Raw genomic sequence first — 19,730 nt, forward strand, 5'->3', positions numbered from 1 at the left:
TTGTTTTCTATGTATTTTTGCTTTTCATGCTCATATATTCTTGCTCAAATAGGTTTACCTTCTATATTTAACTATTTTTTGACAGAAAAATCAATGGCAACTGGCTTAAGCAACAAGGGTGTGTATATTGAACCATGTAAGCACAAACCCAAGTTATGGCACTCACTGTTGGTTTCTTTATACTTCTTCCAACGTGTTTACTTCATTCTGCAGCTGGGCATAATAGCAAGATGTGTGGATACCTAGATAATCCACTGTTAAAATCCAGTGGAATGGAAGTTTTTACTTGAGGCAGTTTGAAAACGCCTTGAAAGTTACTTTGATAAGATTGCTTTAGATTTCATTCACATCTAAATGAATCAAGGGGCCAGGAAATGTTATTCCAGAATGGGTTTTAGCCTGATTTACAACACACCTACCACACTGTATGAACTGAATAGATAGATGTTGCGTATTTTTTGCTGGGGTGGAGGCTGTCTCAAGCAACATAGAATGAGAATGGGAGAAGAATGGAACTTCAAATGAAAACCAGGGTCCCTCCCAGGAAAAAAGAGAAATGGATGCTGGGGAAGCAATTAATGACTGTTCACTAAGAATGTTTTCTGTGAAGGTTCTATTATAGCAGAGTTTATTTATTTCTGAACATTCTAAGCATTATATCATACATTAAGAACCAAATTCGTTTAACTTAAGCCTTTTTTGCTGTATCACTGCAGTCTTCATACTTTCTCTTTGTGTGTTAGCTTTTTACATCTTTTACTATTAGCCACCATCTGCAGGTGTTTAGCCCTGGGTTATAACATGCATTTTTCAGAGACTGACTGTGTTCAGAAGGTTGATGACAGCCTTTCTCCCTTGCCCCATTGTCAAAGGTGGATTCAAGTATTGCTCATAAATGTTTCAAGAACTTAGATGAAATGTCTAAATCAGCCAAATGAATAGTTAAGTGTGATTATTTAGTCTGTGTAGATTTTACTTGATGCTACATTACGAAGATTTTCTCGGAAAAATTCCAGAACTACAATTTTTCTAGAATTTCTTTGTCAGAACATTCACTGAGTCTGAAAAGCTGATCTGCAATAATGAAGCAATATAATGCCCTTCAATTCTATAGCCATTTGCTTCCACTTGCACATTTAAATTTGTAGCAGAAATCTAAATGTTTAGCTTAATTGCCCCACTATGAAATACAGAGATTTATGAAAAGACGCTAACAGCCTGTCCCCGTGCCATCATTGAAAAGGCTCACTGGGTATTCAATAATAAGAAGGAAAAAAAGCATAAGGAGGCAAAAATTACATTTAAATCAACATGGCAAAAGGTTTCCATGGTATAAAGAAAAATTAAATCAAACAGTGGGGTTCTTTTCAATACAGGCCTTTAAGAAAATGGGCAAGATGTAATGTTCTCTATTTGTCAGACAAGCGACACAGTTAATCAGTACTAATTGCCCGGGATTGGCCTCTCAGTTATGTCAGTAAATTAAAGAACATTCTAATATATACTGACCAAACCCCACTATGTGGTGGGTAGGCAGAAAAATGAAAGGCATATACAGTGGGTCCTTCTCTTAGTTGAGAAAAGAAATCAATACTGATTTAGTTGTAGCAGAATTGAGCTTTTTTGTCTGCAGTCTTTTTATCTGCAAGGCCCCCTGTCCATCAGTGTGGGAAAACATTCATGGAACGAATGCATTTAGCAAGAGTAATCATCATCATCGTGAAGTGCTTATCAGAAATGAAGACAAAATGCAATTAGGCTAGATTTACAGTTGGACCAATAATTACCACTCAGATGTTTCAACTGAATGGAAAATACATGATTCCAAACCATGACATTTGTGTTCGATTGCTTTCTCCTCCTTTCTCTTGTGATCTCTAACCCTCCTCCGTTTTCTTTTCTTTCCCTTTTTTTATTTATAAAATATGTCAGTCATGATGTATCACAGCTGAATAATTGTCATAGAGTCAAATGCTTGCAGATGGTTAATGGAAACAGAAAATTAAATGAACAGCAGTAAAGAAACTCATACAAAATTAAAGAACTCTATTGCAAATTTAAAGGGTCATTTGGTTTCATCAAAAATCAAATAATATGAATATGTTATCCTCTGCATGAAAGAGACTATGTCAAATTATTTTGAGAGCTGAAAAATGAGGAATCAATGGTGTGCTAATGAAATTTGTGAAAAAATCATGTACTATTGAAATATGCCATAAATTGTCATTTAGTTCCTGCAGAAGAAGACCTACTTTGGGAGATCACTTTTTCTGTTTTGTTATGTTTTACGTTATTTTACTTCAGCTTATTGTTTACTTAAATAATAAAACTGATGATAAGACCTGAATCAAGTTAGTGGGATTAAAATAAGGAGACTGCTCTCTGAGCTGCAAAAAATAAGACATAAGCTGCTCTATTTAAAAAGTATCTTGTCTGAAATCTTTCCCTCATATGATAGAAAACTAACAATTCATATTATATTCATTAAATGTCCAAAGAACCAAATCAATGAGCTAATAGACCTGGAATGGCTTAAGATGGTTTAGGCCAACTAAGCTCTCACCCACCTGGCATTTTTCAAATATATAATTGACAAAACTTTTGTGAAAATAAAAACTGTCTTTCTAGTGAAGCATTAGATATGATGTTGCACGGTGTCATTCAGAAGCAAATTTCAGTTGCAGATTCTTCAAAAATAGATCAATATTACAAAGCATTATATTCTTTATTCACTCCTTTTTATTTTTTATTATCATCTTCATTCTCTGGGAAACCCAGAAGTCAATATAAAATGTCTTTATCCAGCATAGAAATGATTTTCATCTTTGATGGTTGCTCATATCAAAGAGAAAGAAAAATAAAGGCATATATTTGAGTCTTCAATAAAAATAACTCAAACATTTGTGACACTGTCATGAATGACTATAAAATAGCTGAATGTTTTTAATGACTAAAAAAATCTTAGAGGGTATTTGAAAGTGAGTCAATGTTTCACTTTAAAAAACAAGGTTGTAAAATAAATATTCCCAAAAAAAAGCTTGAAAAGGTTAAAATAATTTTTTTAATCCCTCAAGATAAATCATGATCTTTTCAAATGCAAAACAAAATGTATCTTATCTTGCATTAATGAGTTGAAAAAATATTATAAACACACTTTTTTTCAGTGATCATGAATTGATTATTTAAACCATTTAAAGCATTTCAGTTTTCCTCTCAAACTCTGAAGAGTTTATATGTAAAATTGAACTTTAGATAAAATTGATCCACAGGCAAAATACTGACTCAACTTTTCATTTGACAAAGTACAAAATTCTTTAAATATATCTAGCAAAGGGAAAGTTTAATTGTTAGTTATTCTGGGTTAAAATAAGATAGGAACAAATATAGCTCAACTCTTTGTATAAATAAGTTATAATTAAATATTTAAGTTTATTGAGTTAAAGGCATTTTATTCTATATTTCAACCCAGTTTTTAAGATTTTTCTGTTCTTTTTGTAACTATAGCTCTTTAATACAATTATTTTTAATGTAGCGATATAGTTTTTGGTTGAAATCCAGCCATCTCAATACTAAACATAGAAGCATTATCTGTATAATATCTAAGAATAGTGCTCTTTCCTGATTAACCACTATAAAATTTTTCTTTTCTTTTCTTTTTTTTTTTTTTTTTTTTTTTTGAGACAGTTTCACTGTGTCACCCAGGCTGGAGTGGAGTGGTATGGTTTCTGCTCACTGCAACCTGCACCTCCCAGGTTCAAGCCATTCTTCTGCTTCAGCCTCCAAGTAGCTGGGACTACAGGCAACCACCACCACACTCGGTTAATTTTTTTTGTATTTTTAGTAGAGATGGGGTTTCACTATGTTGAACAGGCTAGTCTTAAACTCCTAATCTTGTGATCTACCAACCTCAGTCTTCCAAAGTGTTGGGATTACAGGCACGAGCCACCACTCTCAGCCTAAAATAATATTTTATAGATGAAATTGCGGCAAGGATAATGCCACAAGTCCCAATTATTATTATTATTATTATTATTATTATTACTTTTCAAATAAAATGCGAGAGATGTGTATGGCAGGGGCAAATGTCTTCTTCATTTTGATGTATTAAACTGCGGTTTCTACAAATATGTCAGCCCTACTGAATCCCTATACTTAGTAGCTCAGAGTGCAGAGCATGGGTATGCCTGATACATTATGTATGTTCATAAATACTTTCCATTTTTGATAAGTATATTTCCTTAATTAATAACATATCCCTGCTTCATGTTTGAGAAGAAAATCTAATATGTATATACTGATATTTAGAGCATCCTTCCAGATCCAGGATAGCACTGGATGCTAAGGAAATATTCCTTCACCAGTTTGAGATTCTGTGGTTGAAACACATACAAGAAATAAAATAAGTACAAAAACATCCATTGTATTTTTAGGAGCTCTCAAGGTTTTAAAAGATGCAAGTAGATGATAGTGAATGGTGTGTAACTCTGCCTGGGTCTGCCTTCAGGACAGGGGCATGCATTTCCCCAGCTGCCAGGAGTGTTTGATACTAACAGCTCACAGCTTAGTCCCTCTCCTGTTATTACCTTTTACCTAAAGGAGCGGCCTCCAAAAGAAACTTGCTTTTCCTCAAGTCTGCGTCTGGTGAGTAATGTAGGTGTAAAGAATCAGCACCCTTGTATCTATTCCAGACATCTCTAAAATACCACCCCAGTTTCAATGCTCCCCATGAGATCAAATTAAGCCATCATTATTAACTCCTTAATTTGCCCAATACTGCTTCACTTATTTCCGCATGGGGTGGCTTCTGAGAGCAAGCCCCAATAAACTTCTCCCTTATGCATCTTAATCTCAAAGTCTGATTCCTAGAAACCCAAGAAATTCTAATCTGAATTTAAATAACTGGCAGAGTTTGAAAGAATAAAGAGATGGAAGGAAAGCGTTGTAGCCTGGTATGGCCTGGATCAACATAAACAAAGGTGAGAAAGTGGAGGTGACTTGTGATGTTTATCATATTGTAAGGAGACTGGTCTGATAATCTGTGGGATTTTAGGGAATTGTTTGAAATGAAAATGGGAGAGGAGGACTCAAAATGGCGCTGTGAGAACAACCCAGGATTGGAGCACACGCTGAATCCACAAAGAGGTGAGTCAAAGCTGCATTTGCAGACTGATCTTTGTTGCCCACAGAACGGGGAAACTCCCAAGTATAAATAAGACACGGGACGCCAGGCAGTAGGTCTGCCTGGCGAAGCCGGCAGCCAGGGCGGCGGCGGCCAGCCCTAACAAGCAATCCCCACAGGGCACACTTGTCCGGGTGCCCTGTTGAACCGGCAACCTGAGATTTGAGAAGGCTGGACTTGAGACTGAACAAGACTTGGACAGTAGGCCAGCCCAGGGGATTGCAGGGACAGAGCGTTTGGGGGACCCAGTGGGACGAACAAAACCGCGATTTCAAACTATCCCTAGCAGACGGTCCGAGATGCTCTGTGGGGGAGGGGCGTCCACCACTACGGAGGCAACCCGCCCCAAATGAGATACACGCCCACTGCTGATGCAGCCTGCCGTTGCCGAGGCAACCCGTCCCTACTGAGATACACGCCCACTGCTGACACAGCCTGCCGTTGCCGAGGCAACATGCTACAACGAAGAGACTCCGCCGCAGGGCATGGCAGAGACCACAGCAGAGCCTGCAGGAACAGAGCGAATCACACAACAGCAGGGCGGAGCCTCAGCAGGAAAACAGTGGCTAGTCTGACTTCTAGCTGGGCAGGACACCTCAACAGACATCAAAAAATAAAGCCCGAACCCCCCAACACAGAGCATTTGAGAAAAAAAGGGTTTTTTTAATGAGCTCTGTTGCAGCAGAATCAAACATAGCAGCCTAACAGCCCTGAATGAACAACAGAGCACACAGCTCAGCAATTGAGCTCCCAAAAAGTACAGACTGTCTCCTCAAGCAGCTCCCTGACCCCCCTATATCCAAAAGACTGACATTTGTCAGGCATCATCCTGGGACAAAGATAGCAGAAAAAGAAACGGGTAGCATCCCTCACTGTGCCACAGCTGCTAGAGGTGCACCCCAGACAAGCAGGGCCTGGAGTGGACCTCAGCAGTCGTACCGCGAAGGGGCTAGGCTGGTAGAAGGAAAACCAAGTAACAGAAATACTTCATCATCAACAATCTGGGTGTCCACTCAGAGACCCAATAGAAAAGTCAGCAACTACGCAGATGACAAGCGGATAAACCCACAAAGATGGGAAGAAACCAGCGAAAAATGGAGGAAAACACCCGAAACCAGAACACCTCACCTCCTAGAAAGGACCAAAACTCCTCACCAGCAAGGGAACAAAGCTGGACGGAGAATGACTGTGATGAAATGACGGAATTAGACTTCAGAAGTTGGATAATGAGAAACTTTTGTGAGCTAAAAGAACATGTATTAAATCAATGCAAAGAAACTAAGGAACTTAAAAAAAGGTATGAGGAAATGATAACAAGAATGTATAACTTAGAGAGGAATATGAATGAATTAAAGGAGCTGAAAAACACAATACGAGAACTTCGAGAAGCATGCACAAGTTTCAATAGCCGAATTGACCAAGCAGAAGAAAGAATATCTGAAGTCGAAGACCACTCAATGAAATTAAACGAGAAACCAAGATCAGAGAAAAAAGCGTGAAAAGGAATGAACAAAGTCTCCAAGAAATGTGGGACTATGTGAAAAGACCTAACCTACGTTTGATAGGTGTACCAGAAGGGGACGAAGAGAATGAATCCAAGCTGGAAAATACTCTTCAGGACATCATCAAGGAAAACTTCCCCCACCTAGCAAGACAGGCCAACACTCAAATGCAGGAAATATAGAGAACACCACAAAGATATTCTGCAAGAAGAGCAACCCCAAGGCACATAATCGTCAGATTCAACAAGGTTGAAATAAAGGAGAAAATACCAAGGGTAGCCAAAGAGAAAGGTCGAGTTACCCACAAAGGGAAGCCCATCAGACTCATAGCAGATCTCTCAGCAGAAACACTACAAGCCAGAAGAGAGTGGGGGCCAATATTCAACATTCTTAAAGAAAAGAACTTTCAACCCAGAATTTCATATACAGCCAAACTGAGCTTCACAAGTGAAGGAAAAATAAAATCCTTTGTGAACAAGCAAGTACTCAGAGATTTTGTCACCACCAGGCCTGCTTTACAAGAGCTCCTAAAAGAGGCACTACACATAGAAAGGAACAACCAGTACCAGCCATTCCAAAATCACACTGAATGCTAAAGAGCATCAACATAATGAAGAATCTACAACAACTAACAGGCAAAACAGCCACTTAGCATCAAAATGGCAGTATTAAATTCACACATAACAATATTAATGCTAAATGTAAATGGACTAAATGCACCAATCAAAAGACACAGGCTGGCAAATTGGATAAAAATCCAAAACCCATCAGTATGCTGTATCCAGGAAACCCATCTCATATGCAAGGATACACAAAGGCTCAAAATAAAGGGATGGAGGAAGATTTATCAAGCAAATGGACAGCAAAAAAAAGCAGGAGTTGCATTTCTCATCTCTGATAAAATAGAATTTAAAGCAGCAAAGATCAAAAGAGACAAAGAAGGCCATTACATAATGGTAAAAGGATCGATAAAACAAGAAGAGCTAATGATCTTAAACATATATGGACCCAATGCAGGAGCACCCAGATACATAAGGCAAGTTCTTAATGACTTACAAAGAGACTTAGACTCCCACACAATAATAGTGGGAGACTTTAACACTCCACTGTCAATATTAGACAGATCAACCAGACAGAAAATCAACAAGGATATCCAGGGCTTGAACTCAGACCTGGAGCAAGCAAACCTGATAGACATTTACAAAACTCTCCACCCCAAATCCATAGAATATACATTCTTCTCAGCACCACATCACACCTACTCAAAAATTGACCACATAATTGGAAGTAAAGCACTGCTCAACAAATGCAAAACAACTGAAATCATAACAAGCAGCCTCTCAGAGCATAGTGCAATCAAGTTAGAACTCAGAATACAGAAACCAACCCAGAACTGCACAGCTTCATGGAAACTGAACAACTGGCTCTTGAATGTTGACTGGGTAAACAATGAAATGAAGGCAGAAATAAAGAAGTTCTTCGAAACCAATGAGAACGAAGACACAACATGCCAGAACTTCTGGGACACATTTAAAGCAGTCTCTAGAGGAAAGTATATAGCAATAAGTGCCCATATGAGGAGAATGGACAGATCCAAAATTGACACCCTATTGTCAAAATTGAAAGAGCTAGAGGAGCAAGATCAAAAAAACTCAAAACCCAGCATAAGACAAGAAATAACTTAGATCAGAGCTGAGCTGAAGGAGATTGAGACACGAAAAACCCTTCAAAAAATCAATAAATCCAAGAGCTGGTTTTTTGAAAAGATCAACAAAATAGACAGACCACTAGCCAGATTGATTAAAAAGAAAAGAGAGAACAACCAAATAGATGCAATAAAAAATGATAAAGGGAAAATCACCACAGATTCCACAGAAATTCAAACCATCATCAGAGAATATTACAAACAACTCTATGCACATAAACTAGTAAACCTGGAAGAAATGGATAAATTCCTGGACTCCTGTGTCCTCCCAAGCCTAAACCAGGAGGAAGCTGAAACTATGAATAGACTAATAACAAGGTCAGAAGTCGAGGCAGCAATTAAGAGCCTACCACACAAAAAAAGCCCAGGTCCAGACGGGTTCACAGCCGAATTCTACCAGACACACAAAGAGGAGCTGGTACCATTCCTTCTAAAACTATTTCAAACAATCCAAAAAGAGGGAATCCTTCCCAAATCATTTTACGAGACCAACATCATTCTGATACCAAAACCCAGCAGAGACCCAACAAGAAAAGAAAACTTCAGGCCAATATCCATGATGAACATAGATGCAAAAATCTTCAATAAAATATTGGCAAGCCGAATGCAACAGCAAATCAAAAAACTTATTCACCATGATCAAGTAGGATTCATCCCGGAGATGCAAGGCTGGTTCAACATATGCAAGTCTATCAACGTAATTCACCACATAAACAGAACCAAAAACAAAAACCACATGATTATCTCAATTGACGCAGAGAAGGCATTTGACAAAATTCAACAGCCCTTTATGCTAAAAACCCTCAATAAACTCGGTATCGATGGAACGTATCTCAAAGTAATAAAAGCTATTTATGACAAACCAACAGCCAATATCATACTGAATGGGCAAAAACTGGAAGCATTCCCTTTGAAATCCGGCACTAGACAAGGATGCCCTCTCTCACCACTCCTATTCAATATAGTACTGGAAGTTCTAGCCAAAGTAATCAGGCAAGAAAAAGAAATAAAGGGTATTCAAATAGGAAAGGTGGAAGCCAAATTGTCTCTATTTGCAGACGACATGATAGTATACCTAGAAGACCCCATCACCTCAGCCCAAAAACTCCTGAAACTGATAAGCAACTTCAGCAAAGTCTCAGGATATAAAATCAATGTGCAAAAATCACAAGCATTCGTCTACACCAATAACAGACTTAAATAAAGCCAAATCAAAACGAACTGCCATTCACAATTGCTACAAAAAGAGTAAAATACCTTGGAATACAACTCACAAGGAACGTAAGGGACCTCTTCAAGGAGAACTACAAACCACTGCTCAACGAAATCAGAGAGGACACAAACAGATGGAGAAACATTCCATGTTCATGGTTAGGAAGAATTAATATCGTGAAAATGGCTATACTGCCCAAAGTAATTTACAGAATCAATGCTATCCCCATCAAGCTACCATTGCCTTTCTTCACAGAACTGGAAAAAACCACCATGAACTTCATATGGAACCAAAAGAGAGCCCGCATAGCCAAGTCAATTCTAAGCAAAAAGAACACAGCGGGGGGCATCACCCTACTGGATTTCAAACTATACTACAAGGCTACAGTAATCAAAACAGCATGGTACTGGTACCAAAACAGAGATATAGACCAATGGAACAAAACAGAGGCACCGGAGGCAACACAACATATCTACAACTATAAAATCTTTGATAAACCTGACAAAAACAAGCAAGGGGGAAAGGATTCCCTGTTTAACAAATGGTGTTGGGAAAACTGGCTAGCCATGTGCAGAAAGCAGAAACTGGACCCCTTCCTGACACCTTACACTAAAATTAACTCCAGATGGATTAAAGACTTAAACATAAGACCTGGCACGATAAAAACCCTAGAAGGAAATCTAGGCAAAACTATCCAGGACATAGGAGTAGGCAAGGACTTCATGAACAAAACACCAAAAGCATTGGCAACAAAAGCCAAAATAGACAAATGGGACCTAATGAAACTCCACAGCTTCTGCACGGCAAAAGAAACAGTCACTAGAGTGGAACGGCAACCAACAGATTGGGAAAAAATTTTTGCAGTTTACCCATCTGACAAAGGGCTGATATCCAAAATCTACAAAGAACTCAAACGGATTTACAGGAAAAAAACAAACAAGCCCATTCAAAAGTGGGCAAAGGATATGAACAGACACTTTACGAAAGAAGACATATATGAGGCCAACAATCATATGAAAAAATGCTCATCGTCACTGGTCATCAGAGAGATGCAAATCAAAACCACATTGAGATACCATCTCATGCCAGTTAGAATGGCGATCATTAAAAAATCTGGAGACAACAGATGCTGGAGAGGATGTGGAGAAAAAGGAACACTTTTATACTGTTGGTGGGAGTGTAAATTAGTTCAATCATTGTGGAAGGCAGTGTGGCGTTTCCTCAAGGCCTTAGAAATAGAAATTCCATTTGACCCAGCAATCCCATTACTGGGTATATACCCAAAGACTATAAATCATTCTACTATAAGGACACATGTACACGAATGTTCATTGCAGCACTGTTTACAATAGCAAAGACCTGGAATCAACCAAAATGCCCATTGATAATAGACTGGATTGGAAAAATGTGGCACATATACACCATAAAATATTATGCAGCAATCAGAAATGATGAGTTTGTGTCATTTGTAGGGACATGGATGAATCTGGAGAACATCATCCTCAGCAAACTGACACAAGAACAGAAAATGAAACACCGCATATTCTCACTCATAGGCAGGTGATGAAAAATGAGAACACATGGACACAGAAAGGGGAGTACTAAACACTGGGGTCTATTGGGGGGAAAAGGGGAGGGCCAGTGGGAGGGGGAGGTGGGGAGGGATAGCCTGGGGAGAAATGCCAAATGTGGGTGAAGGGGAGAAGGAAAGAAAAGCACACTGCCATGTGTGTTCCTACGCAACTGTCTTGCATGCTCTGCTCGTGTACCCCAAAACCTAAAATCCAATAAAAAATTAAAAAAAAAAAAAAAAAGAAATTAGAATGGGGAAGATGGTTGGCCATGAAATATGAAAGGCATTAAAAGCCATGTAAAGGATTCTGATTTTATTGAGTAGATGTTTGTGAGTCACTCTAAGACTTGAATAAAAATGCAATTTTTAAGGAGGCTTAGCAGGGCAAGAACATGCAGTAAGGAATAGAGTCAGGAATGAAGCCACAAATCCACATCTTAGAGACAAAAGTCTGTATAGGTACTTATAGAAAGGGTGAACAACTTTCTTTCTTTTTCCTTCCATTTTCTATGCCCTCCATACCCCCGTGTGTGTGTGTGTGTGTGTGTTGGTGTGTGTGTGTGTTGGTGTGCGTGTGTGTGCGCTGTGCACACACGCGCGTGAGTGAATGCGCATGTGCATATGCATCTGTTACGGAAAAATAAAAAAAGGTACTTTCTGAAGTGTAAATAAGTCTTTGATGACTCCTCTGTTTTGAGTTGTTTTTCCATATCTGCCATCAAAGAGACATATATTTTTTCCACTCCGTAGTTCACATTTCTCTCTTGTGGTGATAGTAATGAAAAAAATAAAACAAACATGGAAGAAAGACAGACTTAGAAGGAGGATAATCAAAGGGCCTGGATGATGGTACATAAATGGAATAATCGGCTCTGGCATAACTGAGAGTTGATTGTTTTTCTTTAACTTGAAATCTGTGTTCAAATCATCTCCCCAGGATAACAGCTGAATGACAAAACACCCAATGGAAATAGTGAATTTTCTGTAATTGAATTTTCTCTTCACTATCCCTCAGATACCCTAGGTGCTCAACACAGACCTTGTTCCCCAGGAGCTATTTCAATACTGTTCTTTCCCACTGGGAGCAGTTTGAAGTTGTCATTGATATAACAGAATCTGGCATCTCTCAATGGATTCGCAAATATATAGGCAGGTCTTTGTTAATAGCCAAATAACAATCCTGGGAACACATTTCTTTCAGTCTCATCATGGCTCTCAAATAAAACAGGTATTTCTATTGTTTATTTATAATTTCTTCAAAATTCAGACGCACAGCTCAGATTATAAGAGTTTAAATTTTCACCTACTTAGTTACTCTAAATTTAATTTTGGGTCTCCTATTTTCCAGAAATTCTGCTTTGCATGATTATAAACAGTTTGAGTCCTGACAAAACCCCTTATTTAAAAAAAAATAAGTAAACAAGCCCTTATTCAAAAAATTAAAAATGACACAATTGTTTTTTTCACAAGACATTGACTTCTATAAACATTATCAATAGGAATTTTGTTTCTCATGCCTGGCATATGTAGGCATTTAATACTGAACAATCATGTGCTCTGTTACTCTTTCCCTTAGTTTTATTTTTGTGTGTGGAGCGGGGGAAGAGGACTGCAGGGGACACAGAGTTTTGCTCTGTCACCCAGACTGGAGTGCAGTGGCACAATCTCAGCTCGCTGCAACCTCTGCCTCCCTGGTCGAAGCAATTCTCCTGCCTCAGCCTGCCTCGTAGCTGGGATATAGGCGTGGGCCAGCACACCTTGTCAATTTCTGTATTTTTAGTAGAGATGAGCTTCACTATGTTGGCCAAGCTGGTTTTGAACTCCTGGCCTCAAGTAATCTTCCCGCCTTAACCTCCCAAAGTGCTGGGATTACAGGTGCTAGCCACCACAAAGTGGCTATTGCAGGGAGGATGGGGACAAGGGATGCAACAGGATTAGAGACCCTTTTAAAGTCACTTGCCAAGATGAGGAAAAATTACTCCTAAGTCAGAGGTAAAGTTATCAGATGAAATAGGTGACAGGGATTTTCTTCAATTGAGGTCTTTTTATTATGCTGCTAAAGTTGCTTTTCTCATTACAGAGAGCTTATCAAGAAAACGGTACTAAAATTGACAGAGTATTTTTGTTTGATATAATTAAGAACTTCAGTTCAAAGAGGAATTAAATAATGGAGCAAGGTTATATAGAACTATGGACATTTCATAATATAATGAAGGTTTAGGAACCTACAGTGTCTGCTTACTTAGATAATTACATCAGATAATTTACTTTGAGAACCAGTCAGTGTTTTCAGATGTTTAAAACTCATTCTAATCAGTGTCAATTGATTGATTCTGAAAATAAAGTTTTTATCTTAGCTGTGCTATTTGTGATTGAACTAAAATTTTCAGGGCAACTAGAATTTACATGGACAATTTCATGGAGGCTAATTTGTATTCGATAACTGAATATGCATATAAAATCATAATGAGATATGGGTCCAACCATTGATTGGAGCTATTGCAGGGGTATGACAAAAAATAAGTATAAATAATAATAACAAAAATCATTCATAGAGCATATTTTATGCTTAAGGCACTGCATGAAGCATGTTTCCATATTACATCTACTCATTGACCTCATTTAATATAATTTCAAATAGTCTTCCCTTGGGATTTCTTTTTATCATTGCCTAAAATTTTCTTCTTAGAGTCATTTATTTGGGCTACACAACATAGATAGAGAAGCATACCAGAGCTAATATTAAATTCTCTGATTAATTTGAACTGTGATTCTCTGGAAGAGACTATACTTGACATGTGTGAGAAACGGAAAGTCATGTCTTTGGCAGTTTATGATTCTACTAATAAGTAGCTGATGGAGCTATGGAAAATTGTACAATATTTCATACCTTGAATGTGAAAACACAGTCAGCACTAGATAACATGCAGTTTAGAAATTTTTATGTTGTTTAAATATTCAAGAGTACATGTCCATCCACTATTAGTGATAGCTCTGAAAAGAAGTAAGAGATGACAGGTTAGTCTCCTTGAGCTTTTAGGAATGGAATTCCAGAAGACAGCAGAGATGGTAGAAAGACAAGTGATGCCTGAATGCCACAAAACACATTATTAGCTTTAGAGAGGAACCAAAGAGCAATTATTTGGGAAAGTCTCCAGAGAAAAATATCTAATCACTCTGCCAACATAATGGTAGACACGTGATACCACGCATCTCCTAAGGACTGAGTAACAAAACTAACATTTGAGTTATCTTTCTCTAAGGAGGCCCTGGTCACTAAGTGCAACCTTTCTACCACCTCAAAATATGTGCCACTCCTCTGCCATCTCAGTTCCAGCCGAGGGGATGAATGGCTACCAGAAACAAAGTGTTTCTAGGGAAATCTCATCTTAGAGCAGCTGCAGTGATTATAAGTCATCCAAATATTAGAGGGTTCGTTATTAAACAAAAAAAAAAAAATACGGGGCACAATTACAAGTCTCAAATGTAGCACTTGCTTGATTTCCTAAGTGAGGGAAATGTCTGTACATATATCTTTGGGATGTATTCAATTTGATTTACTCAAAAATTCTTAGAAACTATTCTTTTATAGCTGATGCAAAGTACTGTGAACTATGGAACTTTCTTTACAAAAATACAGCTGCTAAAGTGTCAGGACTTAAGCCATTGTGTGGCAGTTTCTCTAAATTGTGGAGATGTCTTTAGATAGAAGTTGGTTTTGGATATGACTGATCAGCACAAAGCATGCTTCACGTCAGTTCTTTTCTGAAGATTTCTTTGACTAGTCTTATTTGTTTAATCATGCTAACAAGTTATAGGTAGATGTGTAAATTTATCTTTCAATAACATGTTACCTGAAGCTTCAGACTTAGATTTCTTTACACACTGGAGTTGTAATAACTTTACAAAATGAGCCTTGAAAATGCCTAAAGGGTACCTAAATATTGCTTACCCAGAATATAGTAGATGATAGAAATAGGCTTGCTTACCTTCAGGCTAAATCTCAGGGATTTTTTATATTCACTCTCCATTTTTAAGGAAATAAGCCAGCTGAAGAATAGTCTAATGCTTCTTTAGAAGGGCTATTTTCTGAAGATATGCAGCAGAGGATATAAAGCACAATGTTTGAAAAAAAATGGACAAAAGTATATTTCTTTACTTTCGGACTTTTTATGGTCTTAGAGTCAAGATTTACAAGTCTTTCTTCAATTTATATTTTTCATAATTTCCCATGAGTAAGAAACTGACCAACATTCATTTGAAACAGAGGGTAAAATAACTTTTAATAAATTAACTTCTTGAGAAAATGAAATTCATTACAGTATATTTGCCACTTAGACTCAAGGGGTGTGAAAATGTTTTGAATTATTTTGTTACAAACAAAGACATATGATCAACAATGTGTCCTACATAGTAGAAAAAAATGCTGCATGGAAAATATTTATCTTAACACTTTGAATCAATATCTGACTGTCTGAAATTGGTCATATATTTGTCATTTTTAGGGAATCAAAGGAACTTATAAATTCTATAGAACTATAAAACTTAACTTTAAAAAATTAATCCACATTGTAACATTAATCTGCATCTATGCAACATTCTTTAGATTGGTAGCTTTACACAAATCAATCTAAATCTATAAGTTTGTTTCTCCAAGGGATGGAAGACATAACAATCAGTAAATAGATCTATAACTAATGACAATGAAGTGATATATGGATAACTATGATTTTTTTACTTTTCAGCAAATTATTATCTTCGCATACTACCACCAAGATTTCCCTGTGAAGAATTACTCCTTTCTCTTGGTCAGCAGTTCTTTCCAGGTGGGTTGCCCTACCTAGTCCTATGAGTGGATACGAGAATCACATTCCTCTGGCCACAAACATTGTTTCAGTGATGGACAGGTGACTTAAATTGAATCCACCAAATGCAAATAGCATTAGCACTAAATATTTTACTATATCTTTCCGAAAGGAAAAATCTCTTCGTACTGGGTGAACCAAGCTGGGGCTTCTGAAGACTTTCTTTATCACATATCAAAGAACAAGCTGAGAATAGAGAAAAACACAGAAAAGAACTAATACGCAAAGATAAACAGACTTCCCTTAAACAGAAAACCAATATCCTTTTATGTTTGAAGCTAGATTAAATGCTAAGTATCTTTTTGCCTGAGCCAGTTTAATATTGGGTTCTGTAATGTGAAATTTACAGAGTTTTGACCCTCAAAATTATACGGATGGTTAGAAAGATAAAAGAGTATCATCTTGAAATAATGTTGGGACATTCAAGAAAAAAAAAACTCAGCAAAGTTTTTAAGTATGTATTATTCATGGCCTCAAGTCATTCGTGGTAGATATGGCTGACTAAATCCCTCAATCCTTTCTGATTCTCTTGTAGCATGGCTTACAGAAGTCCTTCTCCACCTCAGTGTGCTTAATAATCTACTGGGAATCTAAAGGTCAGAAATCCAAAGAATACATTCCTTAGAATTCTCTGTAGCTTGTGGTTCAGCTTTCACTAAGCAAATATATAGCAGGATATTTGGAAGGAATTTATGGGGTAGAAATATTTCCAAACTCAGCTGCTCCCCTGGAAGGAAGCTTCATTGTGGCATGGGACATTCTTTTACTGGTGAGGATTGAAGCTATAGTAGTGTGGTCCTACATACAATAGTTTTAGGGGTGGCTTTATGGTCCCCAGAAAACAGCAGGAACAATGTTGTTGTAAGATAGCAGTTAAAGTAGCAAGTTCCTGATTAATCAGATTCCTAATTATGTTTCATAGAGCAACTCCCTTAAAAAGGCAACTTGTAGTATTTATTTTCAGGATCATCCCCCAGTCCTAAAATCTAACCTGGTAAATCTGTAATTCTTCACCTTCTTTTTCAATATAAATTATCCAAAATATTGTTTAATGTTGGGTTTAGAAAAACAATTAAATAGCGTCTTAAGGCATAAAGCCAAAGGAGGGAATCTAACCCGGTGAATCTATAATTCTTTACGTTCGATCGTTTTCAATATAAATGATCCAAAATATTGTTTAATGCCAGGTTAAAAAGAACCAATTAAATGCCATCTTAAGGCATAAAGCAAAAGGATGAAATATATGAAGAAATGGAAGGAAAAAAGGAAAAACTCTAATAGCAATGGAGTGGCATAAGCCCTTCAGGGGATGTGGGTAGTTTCCTCATTCGGGCTTCCTACTGTTTGAAGGAGTGTGGCCAGGCTACACCACATGCAGTGGTATGGTCTGATGACAGGAGTGATTATGTGATGATATGTAGGAGACCTAGTTTGATAGTTCCAAATGTCTATGAGGGCCAGGAAGGTGACAAGAAATAAAAACGGATGGGAACAATGAAATTATCAGGTGGTATGCAGCCCTTTGCAAGAAAGAGGACCAAATCCTGCAAATTATACTGGTTTTTAAATGTTTAAGGTTATTGTTTTATCAACGATTGTGTTGGTTACATAGAATATATTTGCCAGAATACATTAACAATCATTTGGTAACTTTATTGCTAGTCCTAATATAAATTATTAACTGTTTCACAACCTTGAGTCTCAGCACATTTTCATATATACCAAATAAAGTCTACAGTAAAAACTCAATCACAGATGACTATTATGGATCTTAGCTGTCTTTGTACTTCTTAGAATTATCGAAAACCATGAAAAAATAAGATACATATGATAATTAGCCAGGTTATATAAATATGAATCATTTGTTTATAAAAAAGTTCTATTTTGTGAACAAAATAAATGTCAAAAACACTATACGGCAAGTAGCAGAGCTACTCAAAATAATTTTGAGTTGCCTGTGATTTGTAGAGCAGACTCAAAATGCTTCTGGGATGAATAGAAAATGGGCTCGGTGGCTCACGCCTGTAATCCCAGCACTTTGGGAGGCCGAGGCGGGTGGATCACGAGGTGAGAGATCGAGACCATCCTGGTCAACATGGTGACAACCCGTCTCTACTAAAAATAACAAAAAATTAGTTGGGCATGGTGGCGCATGCCTGTAATCCCAGCTACTCGGGAGGCTGAGGCAGGAGAATTGCCTGAACCCAGGAGGTGGAGGTTGCAGTGAGCCGAGATTGCGCCATTGCACTCCAGCCTGGGTAACAAAAGCGAAACTCCATCTCAAAAAAAGAAAATGGGTTCTATGTTTTTAATGTTTCTACTCTCATGTAATCAAGAACAATTCAGAAATAGTGCTCGACCCTATACACTATGGATTTATAGAGTGTATGCAGAATGATAGGCGAATGAATTAAAACTTTATCTACAGGTAATCTAGTAGACTAACTGTAGATTAATTACTGAAAAATTTATTTGTCACATGCTTCATTTAATTAAATTATTGTAATCATGGCAAAGATGAGACTAATCTAGTCAAAAACAGGGAACACTAATTAATCATGAGATTAAAATTCAGAGACTGAATCAAAATAGTAGTATTTTTCCAAAATTAGTCACCTTAATTTTATTTAAATAACATTGATAACATAAACAGAAAAAGCCTAAAATGGATATATCAGAAATGTACTTGAATATACATTTCTAATAGAAAAATATAAGTTAGTTTGCATTTTCGTTTTTTTTTTAATTATACTTTAAGTTCTGGGGTACATGTGCAGAAAGTGCAGGTTTGTCACATAGGTATTCACGTGCCATGGTGGTTTGCTGCATCCATCCCCCCGTCATCTAGATTAGGTATTTTTCCTAATGTTATCCCTCCCCTACTCCCCCTACCCCATGACAGGCCTCAGTGTATGATGTTCCCTCCCTGTGTTCATGTGTTCTCACTGTTCAACACTCACTTGTTAGTTTGCATTTTCCTAAGTCCTTTTTCAATTGCAGGAATTTTTCCTTTTTACTTTCATGTATTTGTTTCTCCATGACAAAGGATGTTGAGTTCAAATAATTCATCATCTCTTAGAAAATATATTGTTTAATTTAACACTATTTTCATGTTTTTGTAGTTTGGCTGTTACTTATAGGATTTATTAAGCCCAAATAGTATTGTAGTTTATTTTATAACCAATTTCATATATGAACATAAATACTTATGCATATATGCTTTGTGAATATGTACATTCTATTTTTCACATATAAAACATTTTTTGAGCTTGTAAAGGATAGACATTCATGCCCACAGCAAGATTTATTTATTTGTTTATTTATTTCCAGGAAACATAATTTATTTTCCTAGAAAATATAAAATTTGAGAAGAAATGCCTCTGTGGTTTCAATTTACAAACACTGTGATGTTTGAACTGAGAACAGAAAATTATTCAACATAGAATTAACTGTGTTGAAGAACTAGAAAAATTTTAACCAAAAAGTGAAATTTAAAGGTTTTTCAACAGTTTTATTGAGCTAGAATTTACATATCATATAATTTACCCTTTTAAAGTATTTAATCTGTTTATTTTAACATTCAAGTGTTGAGGGCATATTTATCTGCCAATGGAAATCCACCTTCAGCTGAGAGACTGTAGCTATAAGATAGTGAACAAAATTGGACAAAACTCCACTGGAAATAAAATATGG

General features: G+C 37.1%; 1 long non-coding RNA gene across 1 annotated transcript in view; it reads right to left on the reverse strand.

The window, feature by feature from the left end:
• LOC128931341 (uncharacterized) overlaps window positions 1-19,730 on the reverse strand; it is a 138,459-nt gene that overhangs the window by 1,317 nt on the left and 117,412 nt on the right. The window contains exons 4-5 of the long non-coding RNA XR_008479609.2: window positions 15,162-15,261; window positions 14,063-14,166 (exon numbers count right to left, since the gene is read on the reverse strand). This is a non-coding gene — a long non-coding RNA (uncharacterized LOC128931341). The remainder of the gene's footprint in view (window positions 1-14,062; window positions 14,167-15,161; window positions 15,262-19,730) is intronic.

This window comes from Callithrix jacchus, chromosome 2 (genome assembly GCF_049354715.1).
Source record: "Callithrix jacchus isolate 240 chromosome 2, calJac240_pri, whole genome shotgun sequence".
Taxonomy (NCBI): domain Eukaryota; kingdom Metazoa; phylum Chordata; class Mammalia; order Primates; family Cebidae; genus Callithrix; species Callithrix jacchus.